The following is a 20,889-nucleotide window of genomic DNA, read 5'->3' as shown; positions in this document are numbered from 1 at the left end:
CGAATTTTGAGCGCGTCCGGCTGCCAGCCAGACTGGTAGGCTGCCTGCGCCTGCTGCATTTGGATCAGCCTGCAGGCGACCTCTGTACCTCTGGCCTCGAGGTCGTTGGCTCGGGTCTGGGCAGCCTGGACTGCCTCCCGCAGCGCACAGCAATGCTGCTGGAGCACCTCTATTGCCTTGTCTTTTTGGAGACACATATCCTGGATCTGGCCAGTAATCCTGACCTGGCGTCTCAGGAGGGACGCAAACAGCCAGAAGGCACCCCTTTGACTCCCCTTAGCCTTGGAGAACCCCGACTTCTGAAGGAAGGAGACCACATGGTGCCCCATTTTCTCACCACGGGGATCTAACTGCTCGGCCCAGGCCACTGGTTTACCGTGGTGCACCAGCATGCTAGCTAAGCTCCCAAATCCCTCACTCTCGTCAGTCCACCCGCGAATCCTGTCCTCGGTGCCTGCACTGGCTTTCTTGCCCCCATTCCAGAACATTCCTCCTCGCATCTGTGTTCAGCCAAGACCTTTGAGACCCTGCTCGCAACGCCAATTGTGAAACAGATTCGGGGCCAAACGTGGGAAAATGGTAACGGGAACACACACACATGCACGCACAGTTTATAGCGAGTGTGCAAAAATAGCAACAGGAGTAAAACACACACACACACACACACACACACACACACACACACACACACACACACACACACACACACACACACACACCCCGAACTAGGTACAGACAATCAAGGAAAAACAATCCGATACCCACCACCCCTTGACTCAGTGCAGGCACGGCTCTGTGCTATCAGGGACACTAACTAAAATGTTGCCAACCCTTTTAACAGTGCACACCTCACCAACAATTTCTCCAGCGCCATTCCACGGTCCTTGGCCTGGAATGAAGCAGGGTGATTCCCTCGGGGCAGGCAAGAGAGAGAGAGCCGAATACATGTGGCACTCTTTATAGTGCTGGAGGGCTGGGGGATCCAGCCCAGGTAATTTACAAAGGCCAATGGCCCGGCGCCAGCAAGGACTAATCGATCGCAAAGGCCAATAGCCCAAGGCAAAGTACAAAGGTGCTTAAAGGGACCAATGGTCAGGTGTTCGCTGATGGGTGGGGAGGGAGTGACTAAAGTATCCCCGGGCCATCCTCCACTGCAGCACAGACTGTGTCCTCTACTCTGTATATTGGCATTTGACCCAAAGAAGGCGGACGAGACACAGAGGAAGAGAAATAGAATGTCGGACAGCAGGGCCGCAGAAAGAGGGTAAAATAAATAATTTAAAACACATCCATTGCTGAAATTTTGGGAATCCAAGAAAGAGAAGTTAGCAGAAGAAATGATAATAAGTCGGAAAGGAAAACGGCAAAAATAATAAAGGAGGGAATACAGAATGATCGTACTACTTGTCCAGCAGCAGAGTGGCGCAGCGGAAGCGTGCTGGGCCCATAACCCAGAGGTCGATGGATCGAAACCATCCTCTGCTATTCTTCAGCTGAACATTTTACAACAGGACACTGCCACGTCACACATCCCCATTATATACATTTCACTTCTCTTGGTATGTAAATATCGTATTTCAATACTACATTTCCTTTCAGTCCATCATTTTATGTGGACAGGTCCGTAGGGTAGAACGATGGTCCCTGTTGTCCTCAGCTATCGTCCGATACACAATAGTTTCTATGGAATCACAGTATGAAGCTGGGCTCTGCTATAGAACAGAAAGTGCTGGAAACCCTCAGCAAGTCGGGCAGCGTCTGAGGAAATCGAAAGCGAGTTAACGTTTCAGTGCCGGGACCCGTCATTAGAACCGGAGAGAGAACAAGTGAATGTTCAGCAGCAGAGAAGGTGGGGAGGGGGCAGTGGGGCGAACAAGGGGAACATCTCTGACAGGGTGAGACCAAACATATCACGTGACGGGGCTGTGGGACATACAGGACAGGCCGGCTTTACCCATGGAAAGGGGAATCATGGCGCCACAATGACAGATGCGTGACGGGCAGAAATGTCCAGTTCCGAGATGGGGGGAAAGGGGATTTGGAGACGGTCTGAGAAAGGTTTTCATCCGAATGGTGGATGGTGTCTGGACGCACGACCTGAGGGGGTGGCGGAGGCAGGAGCTTCACAACATTAATGAAATATCTGGAGGAGCATTTGAATGACTAAGGCGGAGATGTTTGTGGAACAAGTGCTGGACAACGGGTTTAGCGCAGACGGGAATGTGTGGTATTGGTTTATTATTGTCATTTGTACCAAGGTACAGTGAAAAACTTGTCTTGCATACCAATTGTACAGGTCAATTTATTACACAGTGCAGTTCCATTGAGTTAGTACAGAGTGCATTGAGGTACAGGTAAAATAATGACAGTACAGAGTAAAGTGTCACAGCTACAGAGGAAGTGCGGTGCAGGTAGACAATAAGGTGCAAGGTCACAACAAAGTAGATTGTGAGGTAAGAGTCCATCTCATCGTATAAGGGAACCGTTCCATAGCCTCACCGCAGTGGGATAGAAGCTGTCCTTGAGCCTGCTGGTACGTGACCTCAGGCTCCTGTATCTTCTACCTGATGGAAGAGGAGGGAAGAGAGAATGAACCGGATGGGTGGGGTCTTACATTATGCTGGCTGCTTCACCAAGGCAGTGAGAGGTAAAGACCGAGTCCAAGGAGGGGAGGCTGGTTTCTGTGACGCGCTGGAAGAGCAGTTGCCATACCAACCTGTGATGCATCCAGATAGGATGCTTTCTATGGTGCATCAATAGAAACTGGTGAGTGTCAAAGGGGACAAACCAAATTTCTTTAGCCTCCTGAGCAAGTAGAGGCGCTGGTGAGCTTTCTTGGCCGTGGTATCTACGTGATTTGACCAGGACAGGCTATTGGTGAAGTTCACTCCCAAGAATTTGAAGCTCTCAACCCTCTCGACGTCAGCACCATTGATGCAGACCGTTGTATTTACACCATCCCCTATCCTGAAGTCAATGACCAGCTCTTTTGTTTTGCTGACATTGAGGGAAATGTTGTTTTCATGACACCATGTCACTAAGCTCTCTATCTCCTTCCTGTACCCCGACATCATTATTTGAGATAGGTCCCACTACGGTGGTATCATCTGCAAACTTGTAGATGGAGTTGGAGCAGAATCTGGCCACACAGTCATAAGTGTATAGGGAGCAGAGTAGAGGGCTGAAGACACAGTGTTGAGAATAATCGTGCTGGACGTATTGCTGCCGATCCTCACTGATTGCGGTCCGTTGTTATGGTCAGTATGGACACAGTGGGCTGAATGGCCTGTTTCTATGCTGTGTGACACTGTGACCCTGTATTACACCTGTCAGTGCAGAAACACCAGGTGTAGCCCGTGTTGGAACAGAGGGGGAGTGAGAGACGATATTGCACAGGGTAAACATAGGCGGGGAGTGGGGGCGGGAATAAACTGACGTCACTCAGTGTGAACACATCATTTGACACATGTATGGATCATAGAACACGGAGCAGTACAGCACAGGAACGGGCCCTTCGGCCTACCATGTCTGCGCCAAACTCAATGGAGAATTATACTAACCTCTGTACATGATCTATATCCCTCCACTCCCTGCAGGTTCATGTGTCTAACAGCCTCTTGAACGTTATCATCGTGTCTGCTTCCACCTCTATGCCTGGCAGCCCAGTCCAGGCACTGACGAATTTCTGCAAAACGCCACACACATCTCCTTTGAACCTCCCGCCTTCACATTAAATGCATGCCCTCCAGTATTTTACGTTTCTACCCTGAGGAAAAAAGAATATTCGGACTCACTGCCCTATCTATGTTTCTCATAATTTTATAAACCTCTATCAGATCTCCCCTCAGCCTCTGACTCTCCAGAGAAAACAACCCACGTTTGTCCAACCTCTCCTCATAGTTTATAACCTCCAATCCCGGCAACATCCTGGTAAACCTCTTCTGCACCTTTTCCAAAGCCTCCACATCCTTCCTGTAATGGGGCGACCGCATGTATCCCAGTTTGTTGAGAGAATCTGAGACAGAGTGAGAGCAGGAAGCTGCACTGATCCGGTCATCGATATCCCGGGAAAAGGTGAGGGATGGGAATTGCTTCAATGACCCACTGACCTGTTCACAGTAAGTGATAATTAATGAAACGGTAATGGGATCTCTCTTCAAACGACATGAATTCAGCAAGTTATCCACGAGTTAGCCTGAGTAGACCACTTGGCCGCACCACTCTGTACAGACTGTTGATCTGTAAGAGGTTCATTTCTGACAGTCCCGATGTCAGGAGATTAAAACTCAACAAGCTGCGATGGCCGGGAATTGAACCCGGGTGAACTGCTTGGAAGGCAGCTATGCTCACCACTATATGGCCATTGCTCCATGATCCTGCTGCAGGAGATTCGGGGACTGAACTGTCTCCAGTGCTGTTTGACTCTGTGACTCCATCACCAGTCCCCAAGCTCCTTTCTGACGGGTCATTCCTCACTCTGCTGCAGTCCCCGTACCGTCCAATTGATGTCGCCACCCTCCAACATACCGGACTTACACAGCACCCAGTCATTATTCAGCCGGTATCGGACTGAAGTGAGAGTCGACCCCAAAATAGTTTCCTGCCTCTCACATCAGCAAATGGGAAAATAAGTCCTGATTATAAATGTTATTTCCAGCAACACGCATTTGGGCCCCAAAGGGGAGCCCTACCTCCGGCCGTTCCTCAGCACAATGTGACTGAATCGATGGAGAATCCCCTCCAGTCACACAGTGAGGTTGGGGTCTGAAAGGTGCCGGTTATCGGTCAACGAACAAACATTAGTGTGATCCTGCGCGTTCTCCTGTACCCTGACAACCGAAAGATTGGCTACATCGTTCTATCTCTTCCTCGTTAGTATAGTGGTCAGTATCCCCGCCTGTCACACAGGAGACCAGGGTTCCATTCCCCGACGGGGAGACATTTATTTCTGTTTCCAAAAGGTCCTAACCCAAAACCTTGACCGCCTGCTTTTCTCCACGGATGCTGCCTGGCCTGCTGATTTCCTCCAGCATCAGCGTGTTTTTCAAATACAAGAAAATTTTGATGAAACAAAAGTAAAAGCGACAAAGAGTTTGTTGTTGAAATGATCAGTTCCTCGGACATCCGGAATGTGGAACAGCCCGGTCCGCACTGAGCCCAAGAATAAGGGACTTTGTGTTCAGCCTCAGGAACAGCTGAAACACTTTGCAGAGAACGATCCCAGTGGACATGTTTTACAGCGGAGGGTCCCGGGTGTAAAGCCGCCCTGTCCCTCCCCCAGCCCCGGACCCTTCGCTCAGACTCTGATTAAAGTGAACTGAGGAAAGGCCTGGCTGGGTTTCGCTCTGCGACGTCAGGCGGACAGGAGCGCATGCGCCGAGTAGCCCCGCCCCTGTCACTGATTGACAGCGGGCGGCAGCGCACATGCGCCGTGTGCTGCAGCTCCGCCTGTGAGCGCCATTCCCTCAGCGAGCGGCGGGAGCGGGTTTAAAGCAGCTGGGAATGGAGAGCTCCCGGGCCCGGGGGCAGGGCGCTGACAGCAGCCTCCTTCCAGCAGCGCATCGCTCTGGGAGCCGCTCCGCAGATGGGCTCAGGGATCGGCATGGAATCCGGACCCGGGGCAGTGGAGGCAGCGGCTGGGGGGAAGAGGCGGAGTGGAGCAGCGACTTGGCCGGGAACATGGAGTGAATGGGGAGGGAGAGGCCGTTCCAGGGCTGAGGGTGGGAGGGCGGGGGAGCCGGAGTGGGAAGGAGCTGCTGGTGACGGTCATTGCTGTTTCCTCTCCCCAGAACAGGAGGGAAAGCCCCCCGTTTGGTTTCAGTCTTCCCGTGTGTGTTGTTACTGGACCGTGAGCATTTGACACGGAGCCGGACACTTAGGGTGGGTACAGCTTTACAAAGAGCATCTGTTGCAAGCTCCCTGTGAGAAGTGTTTGGGGGCGGGGGTGGAAATCACAGTTTAAACAGCGGCTGTTTGGCTCCGGTTGAGCGACGAGTTCCACGGGAGAAGGGAGTGGAAATTCGAGCTGTGTAAATCTCCCTGCTCCATGGGCAGTCCCATTCCCGGATCCGTGCCGGGATGTGGCGGTGTGTGTGTCCCTCACTTGGTGTGGAGCTGCCGCCCTCTGCTGGTCGGCAGAAGCTGAGAGCTGCAGCCCTGCAGCGGCCTCGCACACTGGCACTGGCTGCACCGGCCGCTTCACACAGCCGTCTGCTTTTTACCTCTCCCTCACTGATCCCGTTTCCTTTTCCTTCCCACAGGGAGAAACTTCAATCCACTCTGATGCTCCCTCTTCCCGAGGCACAAGGAACAAAGCAGCTGCTTCGTTTCTCACACACGATCACAGAGACACCGACAGCTCATCAGTTGCACAGTGTCAGACAGCAGACATTCAGTCCCACACTGAGCCCAAGACCCAGATACACGTTTCCAATACAACAGTAGGAGAGAATAGGACCCCTTAAAGATCACCAAGATAATCTGTATGTGGAATCATAGGAGATGGGTGAGGTCCTTAACACATAATTCTCATCTGTATTTATCGTGGAAACGGACATGAATGCCAGGGAACTCGGGACAGAGATTTCTTTTTTTTATTTTTTATTCCAAAATAAACTTTATTCATAATAAAAAGACAAACTATATGCAATTATAAAACAGTGCAAGCCTTTACATTCTTGTACAGATCATTCATTAGTGTTACCTTTTTATATAAAAACAGCACCGATGCCACACGTGTGGCTCCCTGGGGCTACCCAACTCCTGTATTTACAATATTTAGGGGCTTTCTCGCCTGACTCCGCCCCTCTCTCTCCAGTGGCAGAAGAACCCTAAGCTGTAGTCCTTCCGCACCAAGCCTTTGCGTTGGCTGCACCCAGCTTCAGTCCGTCCCTCAGCACGTACTCCTGCAGCCTGGAATGTTCCAGTCGGCAGCATTCCCCTACGGACATCAGAGATGTATTGAAGAAAGACCACATGACAATGGAGGAAGTGCTGGAGGTCTTAAAATGCACAAAGGTAGATGAAGCACTGAGGCCTGACCAAGTGTATCCTGGGACATTGTGGGAAGGTCGGGAAGACATTGTGTGACCCTTTGTGGAGATACTTGCATCATAGATAGCCATGGGCGAGGGGCCGGAAGACTGGAGGGTGGCTCGTTTGTGCTGTAATTTAAGAAGGGCTGCAAGGAAAAGCCTGGGAGCGGCAGACTGGCGGGGCTAACATCAGTGGTGGGACAGTTATTGGAGGGGATTCTGAGAGACGGGATCTACGTGCATTGGGAAAGGAAGAACTGATTATGGATGGTCAGCATAGTTCTGTCTATTGGAAATTGTTTCTCTTGAATTTCGTCGAGTTTATTAAAGAGGCAACCAAGAAGACAGATGAGGAAAGTGTGATAGACATTGTCGATGTGGACTTCGGCAAGGCCATTGACGAGGTATCATGAGGTAGGCTAGTCCCAAAGGTGAGATCATACACGTTCCAGGGAGAGCTCACCAAATGGATACAATATTGGATTGATGGTAGGAGACAGAGGGCTGTTTTACAGACTGGAGATCTGTGTCCAGAAGTGCGCCGCAGGGATCAGTTCTGGGTCTGATGTTGTTTATATCATAATCATTGATATGAAAGATTTGGATGAGGATGTAGGTGGCATGGTGAGTAAGTTTGCAGATGATACTAAACTGGGTGTTATAGTGGGCAGCGAAGAAATGTATCTCAGATTACAATGGAATCTTGATCAACTAGGTCAGTGGGCTGAGGAACAGCAGATAAATGCGAGATGTTGCATCTTGGTAAGACAAACCAGGACAGGACTGACACCGTAAGTCGTCGGGCCCTGGAAGTGCTGTAGAAATAGAGACCTGGGGTGTAGGTATCTCATTACTTCAAAGTGGCAACACAGGTAGACAGGATGGTGAAGACAGCGTTTGACATGCTTGCCTTCATCAGTCAGAATATTGGGCACCAGAACATCATGTTACAGCTGAAGAAGCCATTGGGAAAGCTGCATTAGGAGCACTGCGTACAGTTCTGGTTCTCCTGCTGTCAGACAGAGGTCATTCAACTGGAGAGGGTGCAAAAGAGGTTTGAGGATGTTCCCAGGACTGGGGGTCTTGGGTGATAAGGAGAGGCTGGATCGGCTAAGAATTATTTCCCTGCAGCGTACGTGAACAGAGAGGTTTATAAAACAATCACGGACACAGGTCAGGTGAACAGCCAGTGTCTTTTCCCAAGGGGAGGGGAGTCCACAACTAGAGGCATAGCTTTAAAGTGAGAGAGGAAAGATTTAAAAGGGACCTGAGAGTCAGGTTTGTCTCACAGAACGTGGTGCGTATATGGAACAAGCTGCCAGAAGGGGTGGTACAGGCGGGTATGTTACAACATCTGAAAGGCATTTAGACACTTCCATGGAGAGGAAAGGTTTACAGGGATGTGGGCCAAATGCAGGTAAATGGGAGTAGTTCAGGAAGGCCACTTGGTCGGCATGGACGAGTTGGGCTGAAGGGCCTGTTTCCGTGCTGTATAACGCTGTGACTCTAAGGCTGCTGGTGTTGCAGAGCTGGGGGGCAGTGTCAGCAGTGAGAAGGTTGCAGAGAGGGTTTGGGGTGTAGACAGGATAGGTGAATGGGTGAGGACGGGGCAGATGGAACAGAATGTGGGGAAATGTGAGCTCATCCACTCCCAGAGGAAACACGGAAAAGGAGAGAACTTTTTCCATGGGGACAGAGTGAAATGTTCAGAGGGACCTGGGTGTCCTTGTAAACAAACCACTGGCAGTGACCATGCAGGGACAGCAGGTCATTAGGGAGGCCGGCAGGATGTTGTCCTGTGATGCAGGAGGATTGGAGAGCAGGAGTAGAGATGTCTCACTGGGATTATATGGGGCCCTGGTGAGAGCGCAGCTTGAACATTGTGTCCAGGTCTGGTCTCACTACCTCAGGAAGGATCTACCTGCAACAGAGGGAGTGCAGTGACTGTTCCCCACACTGACTGGACTGGTTCCGGGGAGGGCAGGTCCCCTGTGTTAGGGGACAGTGAGTGGGCTGGGCCTGTATTCGCTGGGGTAAAGGAGAAGAAGGGGAGATCCAATGGAGACTTGCAGAATTGTTGGAGGGTGTGACAGACCGGATACAGGGAGGGTGTTTCTGCTGTCTGAGGGGTCTGTAGTGAAGGGTCACAGTCTCAGAATGAGGGGTTGGACCTTCAAGGACAAAGTCCAGAAGCTGCTTCCTTCATCAGAGGATAGTTCATCTTGATATTCCTGACCTGTGGACTGTGGAGACCCAGGTTTTAGTGTATTCAGGGCTGAGACTGATAGGTACAGCGACTCCCTGGATGACTAAATATCTCCCAGGAACTGTGGTTAGTGCAGAAAGGTGGTGCTGAGGTCAAAGACCAGCCGTGACCTCATTGACCGGTGGAGCAGACACGAGGGGCTGAATGAGAACATAAGGAACAGGAGCAGGAGGAGTGGGAGAGAGGGACGGATCAGAGGGAAGAAACATTGTTCAGCACCTTTACACACTGATAATTCAGCGGCCCTGATAAACACGTCCCGGGCTGTTCAGAGCAGCGTGGGTGGAAATAACAGAGACCCTGCCCATCATTTCCCAGCCCTCTCTGGCTACAGGTGGGGTGCCGGAGGGCTGAAAGGCTGTTTTTGTGGTATCGGTGATTACAGAGGGAGACTGGGTTATTACAGGCCCATCACCATCACAGCAGTGATGGGGGAATTACTGGGGAGAATTCTGAGGGACAGCAGGAATCATCACTGAGAACGGCACAGAATTGTTCTCGAGGGCAGTCACTACGGACCTGAGATGGGAAGGTTGGAACTGTTTTAATTACTAGTCAGGAGAGTTGATGAAGAGAGTGAAGTTTAATCCTGGCAGTTGTGAGGTGTTGTACATCATGAGGTTAAATGTAAAGGGAAAGTACACAGTAAATGGCAGGACCGTCAGGAGCATTGATATCCAGAGGGATCTTGGGGTTTAAGTCCCTATCTCCCTGAAAGTTGCAGCACAGGTAGACAGTGGTAAAGGACGCGTGTGACACGCCTGCGCTCAGCACGAGGTGCATCAGGTATAAGATTCAGGAAGTCTTGTTACTGTTGGAGAAAATGTTGGTTCGGCCGCACTTTGAGTATTGTGTGCACTTCTGGTCGCCCCATTGCAGGAAGGATGTGGAGAATTTGGAGAGGGTGCAGGAGAGGTTCACCAGGATACCGCCTGGATTAGAGGGCATGAGCACCAAGGAGAGGTTCGAAAAACTTGGATTGTTTTCTCTGGACTGTTGGAGGCTAATAGAAGTTTTATACAATTACAGGAGGAGAGCTAGGGGAGATAGAGTCTTTTTCCCAGGGTAGAAGTGTTGAACATTAGAAGGCATAGCTTTAACGTGAGAAGGAGGAAGTTTAAAGAGGATGTGCGGGCAAATTTCTTTTCCGCAGTGCGGTAGGTGCCTGGAACACACTGCCAGGGGGTAGTGGAAGCAAACATGAGAGTGGGGTTCAGTAGGTTAAGACGGGCACGTCAATGTGCAGGGATTGGAGGGATATGGATCCTGCGCAGGTGAAGGGATTAGTTTAATTTGACATTATTGTCGGCACAGATACTGTGGGCTGAAGGGCCTGTCCCTGTGCTGTACTGTTCTGTGTTCTGTAGAGTGTACTTGATGTGGTCCACATGGATGTAAGCAAGGACAAATCCCACAGGGAAGGTCAATCCAATGGGATCCAAGGCAAAGTGACAAGTTGGATGCCAGACTGTGTGAGTGACAGGAAGTGAGAAGAACTGTTGACAAGGGCTCAGTGCCTGAAGGCTGCCTGCAGTGGAACTCACTGGGGACCAGGGCCAGGGCCCGTGCTTTTGATGGCAAGGGACAACTCTGTGAGGAGATGATGAAGGAGTTTGCAGATGTTTAATCCTGGCAGTTGTGAGGTGTTGTACTTCATGAGGTTAAATGTAAAGGGAAAGTACACAGTAAATGGCAGGACCGTCAGGAGCATTGATATCCAGAGGGATCTTGGGGTTTAAGTCCCTATCTCCCTGAAAGTTGCAGCACAAGTAGACAGTGGTAAAGGACGCGTGTGACACGCCTGCGCTCAGCACGAGGTGCATCAGGTATAAGATTCAGGAAGTCTTGTTACTGTTGGAGAAAATGTTGGTTCGGCCGCACTAGAAAAAGACTCTATCTCCCCTAGCTCTCCTCCTGTAATTGTATAAAACTTCTATTAGCCTCCAACAGTCCAGAGAAAACAATCCAAGTTTTTCGAACCTCTCCTTGGTGCTCATGCCCTCTAATCCAGGCGGTATCCTGGTGAACCTCTCCTGCACCCTCTCCAAATTCTCCACATCCTTCCTGCAATGGGGCGACCAAGGGACAACTCTGTGAGGAGATGATGAAGGAGTTTGCAGATGTTACAATAATTGGCCGTGTGGCTGATGGTGAGGAGGGAAGCTGAAGGCTGCAGGAAGATATCAGTGGGCTGGGCAGGTGGGCAGACAGGTGGCAAATGGAATTTAATCTGGGGAAGGGAGGTGATGCAGTTGGGGAGCCCAAACACGGCCGGGGGACACACAGTACATGGGGAATGTGGGGAAGTGTGGAGGGGCAGAAGGACCCTGGGGAGCATGTGGACAGGTCTATGAAGGTAGGGGGACAGGTCGGTGGGTGGGTTAAGGAGGCGGATGGGGGACTTGCCTTTGTTGGCTGAAGGCACAGAATGCCAGACCAGGGAGCTCTGCTGGAACTGTAGAAACACAAGTTGGGCCACAGCTGGAGCGCTGTGTCCAGTCCTGGTCACCATCCTACAGGGACACACAGACACACCGACATCCGGATTAGGAGCAGGAGTGTCCACTCAGCCCCGCCCACCTGCTCTGTCATTTAATGAGCTCGCGGCTGGTCTCAGTTTAACATCAATCTCCAGGTTCCTCTCACCCCCTTCCTTATAACGTAGCTCTCACCCCCTTCCTTATAACGTAGCTCAATACCTCTCCCTTAGAAAGGTTCAAAGAGTCTGCTCCCAACACCCTTTGGGGAAGAGAACTCCAAAGATTCAACAACCTCTGAGGCAAAAAAAATCTTTGCAAATGAAAACATAATCTTTAAAAAAAAATCCTAAATCATCCTTGGCTCAAATGAGAGACCACTTATCATTAAACAACAGTCTCCATTTGAACATTCTCCCACACGTTGAACCATCCTCTCCCCACGTGGTCTGTCAGGACCCCTCAGGACCTCTGCCTGTTTTAATCAAGTTCCCTCTCCCCCTTCTAAACTGCAGCAGATACAAGCCCAGACTGTCGACCTTTCCTCATCAGACAACAGGCCCAGTGCCAGTGTTTGTCCAGTAAACCCTCTCTGAACTGCTTCCAATATATAAGACAAGATAAGATATCTTTATCAGTCACATGTACATCGAAACCCACAGTGAAATGCATCCTTTGCGTAGAGTGTTCTGGGGGCCAGCCCGCAAGTGCTTCCGGCACCAACATAGCACGGCCACAACTTCCTAACCCGTACGTCTTCTGGAAAGTGGGAGGAAACCGGAGCACCTGAAGGAAACCCACGCAGACACGGAGAACGTACAAACTTACAGACAGTGGCCGGAATTGAACCCAGGTCACTGGCGTTGTAAGGCGTTATACTAACCGCTACCCTACCATGCCTGCCCTACTACCGTGCCTTAAATCCTTCTTGAAATAAAGAGCCTTCCCACTGTTATGGACTCAGTGAAAGTCCCTTTAAGATAGAGAGTGTGTGTGTATGTGTGTGTGGGGCGTGCTTACGTCAATAGAAGATAAAGGACGTAATGACGTTGTTGAAGAAGGCAGAAGAAGGAGAGAGAGAGAGAGAGAGAAGGGAGAGAGACACCAGCCTGCTTGTTTTCTCTATCGATGGATGAGAAACAATAACTGTGTTTGCCACTGAAATCCATGTATGGAAGTTGGAAGTAATCCGGTGGAGTTCACTTTGTTGCTGACCTGTAGAAGGAAACAGGTATTTGTGTGTGGACGACCACGATTCGGATGCTTTTCGGGGTGAGGAAGTCACTACCGAGTAAACACTGAAGTGTCGTTTGGGTTCCATCGTGGAACATTTGGATTTCGTATGTACTCTCTCTATGTTTTTCTACATCTACATCTTATCTTCAGACAACGGTGGTTGTTGAAGAAGCCCTTGCTCATGTTTCACCTTATGGCTTGCGGAACTGAACTTTAAGAACCATTCAGGAACTGGTAGTTTTGGACTTTGTCACACACACACACAAAGAGTTTAGTTTTGGGGTTAACGTTCGAGGTTTAACATTTTTGAATTCCAACATACTAATTTTTTTTTAACTTTTATTTTACGTATTATCATAAGTAGTGATTAATAAAATAGTTTTTAACACTGAATCATGCTCAGTGTGTTTCTTTTGTTGCTGGTTTGTGACAAAATTGGGGGCTCGTCCGGGATCCAATCCAAAGATTAACGAGTGTCGTCCGGGATAGTTCCCAAGGTTAACGAGTGTCGTCTGGGATTGTTCCCCAGATTGACAAGATTTGTTCGAGATTCAATCCAAAGATTTTTGAGGGAGGTCTGATAAATTCTTTTTAATTGGCTTGTGTGTGTGGAAACCAGCAGCAATGGATATTAAGGCATTTTTGGAGTCACCAACCCAAAAGGGATTGGAGGTGGTGAAAAAGGATGATTTGATAAAGATTGCTACAAGGCTAAACCTTACAGAAGTAAAGCAGTCTATGAGAAAGGCAGATATTCAGAGACTGATAGCTGGCCATTATGTGGAAAAGAAGGTGTTTGAGAAGGAAGTGTTAAAACAGTTTCCTGGCAGTGAAATAGCAATTTCTGAGGCACAGGTGCAGCTGGCAAAGATAGAGGCTGAACGAGAGCAAAATAAATTAGAAGCTGAACGAGAGCAAAAGAAATTAGAGGCCGAACAAAAGAGATTAGAGACTGAACAAAAGATAACTCAGATGAAGATAGAGGCTGATCTAGCAATGAAGCAGATGGAATTAAAGAGGATGGAGCTGGATAGTGAGGAAAAGGAGAAACAGAGGCAGCATGAGTTACAAATGAAGCGTAGGAGTTTGGAATCTGATTCTGATGATGGTTTTTCAGCCAGCAGGGAGGTTCGATTAGTCCCTCCTTTTGAAGAAGATCAGGTTGATCAGTATTTCCAACATTTTGAAAAGGTTGCTGTGAGTTCAAACTGGCCAAGGAAAGGATGGGCTCTTATGGTACAGAGTGTGATTAAAGGTAAAGCTCAAAAAGCTTATTCTGCTTTGTCTGTTGAGGATGCAGCTGATTATACCAAGGTAAAACAAGCTATATTGAAGGCCTATGAATTGGTCCCTGAGGCTTATAGACAAAAATTCAGAGACTTGAGGAAATCTGCAGATCAGACTTATATGGAATTTGCCAATGGAAAGAGAATATGTTTTGAACGATGGTGCCTGGCTAAAAATGTAGATGGGGATTATGATAAATTGACAGAATTGATACTAGTGGAAGACTTTAAAAGATGTGTTCCAGCTGAATTAACAACATATTTAAATGAAAAGGCAGTGGAAACTTTACAAGAAACTGCTAGGTTGGCAGATGATTATGCTTTAACCCATAAATCAAAATGGGGACAACCTAAAACCTTTCAAAAGAGTTACAAAGACAATCCAGGTAAACCAGAGATTAAATTGGGAGGTAATCAAAAAGGAAAGGATGAAAAGAAGCCAGGGCTGGAGAAACCTGTTGAGCGTACTTGTTATTACTGTAGGAAACCTGGCCACGTGATATCTAATTGTGCCCTTTTGAAGAAAAAGAAGGAAGCTGGGCCCAATGCTTGCTTTCAGGCAATTAAAAATCAAAAAGGTTTAGGAGATGCTGTTAAAGATCAGTCCTTGCAAGAGGGAAAAGCGGAAAAGTTGGTGGAGGTGAGAAAAGAATTCCGTTCGTATGTGTCAGAGGGTTTTGTTTCACTGAATGATGAGTCACCCCAGGTGCCAGTGAAAATTCTTAGAGATACTGGGGCTAGTCAATCTCTCTTGCTGGACAGTGTTTTAAATTTTGGTGAAGAAAGTGACACTGGTGAGGTAAATCTAGTACGAGGCGTTACAGATGACACCATGTCTGTCCCTTTACACAGGGTGATTTTAAAGTCAAAGTTCGTAGAAGGACCAGTCGAGATAGGGATAAGACCTAGTTTGCCAGTGGAAGGAGTTTCTTTGTTATTGGGAAATGACCTTGCAGATGGAGAAATTGTTCCTGTGGTACGGTTAACAACCAAACCAAGGATTGATGAGTCTGAGGATGATCCAGATGTTTACCCATCATGTGCGGTGACTCGAGCTAGAGCTAGAGAATTAGCCAAGACAGACAGTCCGGTGCAGTCTGATGTGGTTCCTTGTGACAGTCCTAAACAGGAAGAAAATTATGATGCCTTATCTGAGACTTTTCTGTCTTCACTGGAGGATCAACATCCTTATAGTGAGCCTGAATTTAAAGATTTGTCTTTGTCAAGGAAGGATTTTATGGTGGAACAGACAAAGGACCCTGAATTGACAGAATTGAAAGAAAAAGCACTCTCATGTGAGGAGATTGAAAAGGTGCCAACTGGGTACTATGTCAAAAATGGAGTGTTAAGGAGGAAATGGAGACCTCCCCATGTCCAAAAATTTAAAACTCGGTTGGAGAGAGTCTGCCAGCTAGCGAGAGAGAATCTGAAAACAAGCCAGATAAGAATGAAGACATATTTTGATAGACGTGCTCGGCCTAGGACATTCGCAGTGGGGCAAAAGGTGTTGGTATTTTTCCCTAGCCAAAATAATCCCTTGCAAGCTCGTTTTTCTGGACCCTATGTTATTGAATCTCGAGTGACTGATCTAACATATATAATCAAAACACCAGATAGACGCAAGAAAACACAACTCTGTCATGTAAACATGCTAAAACCTTATTATGAGAGGGATTCAGTTGTGGCCTTGGTGGATGATGTAAAGGTTGTTTCTAGAATGCCTGATGTTGATGTTGAGGAAGGCCAATTTAGACCAAATATTGTTCCATCGAAACTAAAAAACCAAAATATCCTGGAGAACCTTGAAACGAAGTTGGACCATTTACAAGTTTCACAAAAACAACAGATGAGAGAATTAATTTTAAAATTTAAAAATCTGTTCCCAGATGTTCCAAACAGAACATCGATAATTACCCATGATGTTGATGTTGGGGATGCAAAACCAATCAAACAACACCCATATCGAATGAATGTGGAAAAAAGTAAACTTGTTGATCAGGAAATAAAATACATGTTGGAAAATGATATTATTAGACATTCTAGTTCAAATTGGAGTTCGCCCTGTGTTATTGTACCTAAACCTGATGGAACTGTTAGATTTTGCACAGATTACAGGAAAGTGAATGCTGTAACAAAGTCAGATGCTTACCCTATTCCTAGGGTGGATGATTGCATAGACAGAGTGGGAAAGGCAAAATTTCTTACAAAGATTGACCTATTAAAAGGGTACTGGTGTGTTCCATTAACAGATAGAGGAAGGGAAATTTCAGCCTTTGTAACCCCTTCTGGATTGTATGAATACAATGTTTTGCCATTTGGAATGAAAAATGCTCTGGCAACATTTCAAAGAATGATTAATTCAGTGATTCATGGGTTAAAACATACAGATGCCTACATTGACGACTTAGTGACTGGGAATGATACATGGGAGGATCACATCTCTGTGTTAGAAAGGTTGTTTGAAAGACTTTCCAAGGCTAACCTTACAGTTAACTTGGCTAAAAGTGAATTTGGCCATGCCACTGTGACGTATCTTGGTTATGTTGTAGGTCAAGGCAAGCAAGCTCCTGTTCAGGCAAAAGTTCAAGCAATATCTGAGTTCCCTATTCCCACAGGTACGAGGACTGTTAGAAGATTTTTGGGAATGGTTGGATATTACCGAAAATTTTGTAAAAATTTTGCTGATATTGCTCTTCCCCTAACTAATCTTCTGAAGAAGGGAGTAAAGTTTGTTTGGACAGATTCTTGTCAAGAAGCATTTGAGAAACTGAAAGCCATTTTATGCTGCCATCCTGTGCTCAAAACACCTGACTTTGAAAAGCCATTTTCATTAGCAGTAGATGCCAGTGATGAAGCTGCAGGAGCTGTGTTGTTGCAGAAGGGTGACCTTGATGATATTGACCATCCTGTAGCTTACTTTTCAAAGAAATTTAATGAGCATCAAAAGAATTATTCCACCATAGAGAAAGAATTACTGTTGCTTGTTTTAGCCTTGCAACATTTCAGTGTATATGTTTGCACCGCTCAGAAACCATTGACTGTGTATACAGATCATAACCCATTGGTGTTTCTGAGCCGAGTCAAAAACAAGAACAGAAGGCTGTTAAACTGGAGTTTAATTTTGCAAGAGTTTGATCTCCTGATAACTCACATTAAAGGCAAAGATAATGTGATTGCTGATTGTCTTTCCCGATGTTAAATGGGAAACATGTATCTGTACTAATCTGATAGTCTGTAGTTGTGTAGCGTGATAATTATTAACATTACGAACTCTATGCGCGGTTAAAATTTTCTTGGGAAATTTTTTTTTTAGGTGGGAGGTGTTATGGACTCAGTGAAAGTCCCTTTAAGATAGAGAGTGTGTGTGTATGTGTGTGTGGGGCGTGCTTACGTCAATAGAAGATAAAGGACGTAATGACGTTGTTGAAGAAGGCAGAAGAAGGAGAGAGAGAGAGAGAGAGAAGGGAGAGAGACACCAGCCTGCTTGTTTTCTCTATCGATGGATGAGAAACAATAACTGTGTTTGCCACTGAAATCCATGTATGGAAGTTGGAAGTAATCCGGTGGAGTTCACTTTGTTGCTGACCTGTAGAAGGAAACAGGTATTTGTGTGTGGACGACCACGGTTCGGATGCTTTTCGGGGTGAGGAAGTCACTACCGAGTAAACACTGAAGTGTCGTTTGGGTTCCATCGTGGAACATTTGGATTTCGTATTTACTCTCTCTATGTTTTTCTACATCTACATCTTATCTTCAGACAACGGTGGTTGTTGAAGAAGCCCTTGCTCATGTTTCACCTTATGGCTTGCGGAACTGAACTTTAAGAACCATTCAGGAACTGGGAGTTTTGGACTTTGTCACACACACATACACACACACACACACGAAGAGTTTAGTTTTAGGGGTTAACGTTCGAGGTTTAACATTTTTGAATTCTAACATACTAATTTTTTTTTAACTTTTATTTTACGTATTATCATAAGTAGTGATTAATAAAATAGTTTTTAACACTGAATCATGCTCAGTGTGTTTCTTTTGTTGCTGGTTTGTGACACCACTACCCTACATCGATGAGGCACAACCTACCCACATTTGTACTCAGTTCCCCCATCAATAGAAGCTCAGCGTTCCTCATTAGCTGCAGTAGCTGCAAACACCCCCAGGAACAGGCCCTTCAGCCCACTCTGCCTGTGCCGACAATGATGACAATGCAGACTGCACATTTGCCAGCACCTGGTCTGTGTCCCTCCATCCACTGCCTGTTCATGGGGAAGTGCTTCCACCACCTCCACTGGCCGCATGTTCCAGGCACCGACCCCTCCCTGTGTGAAATAAAGCTTGCCTCCTACATCTCCTTTCAACCTTCCCCACCCCCCCACCTTAAATCTCTGCCCAGCAGTGTTTGATATTCCCTCCCGAGGAACAAGGCTCTGCCTGTTCACACAGTCTGTGTCACTCTTCATTTTATATACTTCCTCAGCTCACCCCTCATCCTCCAGAGAAAACCATCCAAGTTTATCCAAATTTTCCTTGCAGCTAATCCTCTCTAATTCCAGCAACACATTGATGAAGCTCTGCAGCACCTTTCCATCCTTCTTGTAATGTGGCAAACAAAACTGCACCCAGTTGTCCAAATGTGGTTGAACCAAAGTTTTCTACAGCTGCAACATGACTGCCCAAGTTTTATATTCAATTCCCCGACAGATGAAGGCAAGTGTACCGGACACCGAATGTACCACCCTGTCTCTTTGTGTTGCCACTTACAGGGAGTTCTGGACTTGCATCCCAAGATCCCTCAGTACATCAATGCTCCAAAGGGTGCTGCCATTTACTGTGCACTTTCCTCCAAAATTTGACCTCCCAAAGTGAACTCACATTTGTCCAGATTAAGCTCTATCTTTCATTTCTCTGCTCATATTTCCAACTGATCGATATCCTGCTGTTTCCTTTTCACAACCTTCCTCACCATCCACAACTGCACCAACGATTGTGTCGACTGCAAGCTAATCAGCCCACGTGCATTTTTCTCTGATCAAACCGAGGTCCCAGCACTGATTCCGGTGGATGACCACTGGTCACACATCTACAGGCAGAATAACCGTCTCCATTCCATTCGCCAAAATGTTGCAACACAACACAGACCAGTTCAAACCTCCCACGCAGGGTCTCGAGGAAAGTGACATTATTTGTCCCAAGACCAGTGTTGGATTGAATATCTGTGGATGCACTGCTCCAAAATGTGTTTAGATTAATTCAATGCAACCAGCAGCATTGTCACTGAGACAGTAATATACAGTTTGTGTAACATTGTTCAAAACAGTATATAGAATTAATCCAAGTATTCAGCTGCAAGAATGAAAGTGAATTAACCTTTCTCTCTTACCCAGTATGAGAAACTGACAGGTACAGAATAAACCCCACACTCTCACACTGTTGCAGACACTGGCAAGTACCGAACCAACCTTACACTGCACTAGACACTGACAGGTCAAGAACGAACCTCACACTGTACCAGTGGTTGGCAGATATAGAATTTTTTGACCAGCCTGGTTTGTGGAACCTCTCAAAGGTATTGCTGCGACCTCCACGTTACCACCTCAGTAAATTCACCTGTTACCCGACTCTGTTTCATCTCTGGCTTTCTAAATGGAGTTTACACTCTCCCTTAGAATGGATTTCCATATTTTCCCCACCACACAAGTTGTACTTCCAGATCTGTAATTACTCGGTGATTTCCTTCCTCGTATTAGAGTGGACAAGTAGCAGCTACAATCGAGCAGGAGGTACAAAAGCCTGAAGTCCCAAACCACCAGGTTCAAGAGCAGCTACATCCCTTCAATCATTTTGTTCTTGAAATAACTTACACAACCCTGATCTCTACCTCAGTGTCACTTTTCACTACAATGGTCTTTGATTTTGTTTGTTCTAATTGTGATCTTTCTTGTGTAATTTTGTATACTTAATGTTTTGTTTATGTTTTTCTTGCCGATGTTGTATCTCTGATGCTCTGTGCCTGTGATGCTGCCGCAAGTAAGTTTTTCATTGCACCTGAGCACACATGGACTTGTGCAGATGACAATAAATTCGACTTTAACTTTGAGCTTCACACAGAAATGGGCCTCACGGGACATCTCTCTGCTTCGGGTCCCTGCTGCCCTTGTTCATGAAATAAACATGTTCGAGTTCCCTCTCTTTTCACTTTATGTGATTATGTTTTTCTTTATTCCATCTGCTTTTGTATTTTTCATTTCCCTTGTTAATTCCCCCGGCCCTTCCGACCTTGCTGCCGCATTAACCGGCAGCGACAACTGCCCCAGACTGGCGCCAGTTGCCAGTCCGCAGTGTTACCCGGACCCAACACTGGGCAGTGGCAGCGGCTTCTGATTGGTGGAGCTCGACCTTGTGATTTGTTCCCGCAGATATCCAATCATAAAATTCGTCGGAATAAATCCGATGGGTGATTCGTCTCTCCAAACAGCTAATGGAAACGCTCGGCTCCGCATCCCTCATTAGCATAGGGCGGGGAGGCTTCCGATTTAATCCGCGCTCCGAGTGGGTTCTGGTTACTTTTGGGTTTGAGACCGATTGAG

The 20,889-nt window shown here is 47.2% G+C and overlaps 1 non-coding gene across 1 annotated transcript; it reads left to right on the top strand.

Moving 5' to 3' along the window:
• The first annotated feature begins 1,413 nt into the window (after positions 1 to 1,413).
• Positions 1,414 to 1,485, top strand: trnam-cau (transfer RNA methionine (anticodon CAU)). The gene has a single exon. It is a non-coding gene; the product is annotated as a tRNA-Met (tRNA).
• The last annotated feature ends 19,404 nt before the right edge of the window (positions 1,486 to 20,889 follow it).

This window comes from Pristis pectinata, chromosome 23 (assembly GCF_009764475.1).
Source record: "Pristis pectinata isolate sPriPec2 chromosome 23, sPriPec2.1.pri, whole genome shotgun sequence".
Taxonomy (NCBI): Eukaryota; Metazoa; Chordata; class Chondrichthyes; order Rhinopristiformes; family Pristidae; genus Pristis; species Pristis pectinata.
Note: the sequence above shows the minus strand (reverse complement) of the source record. Positions and strands in the feature narration are given on the sequence as shown.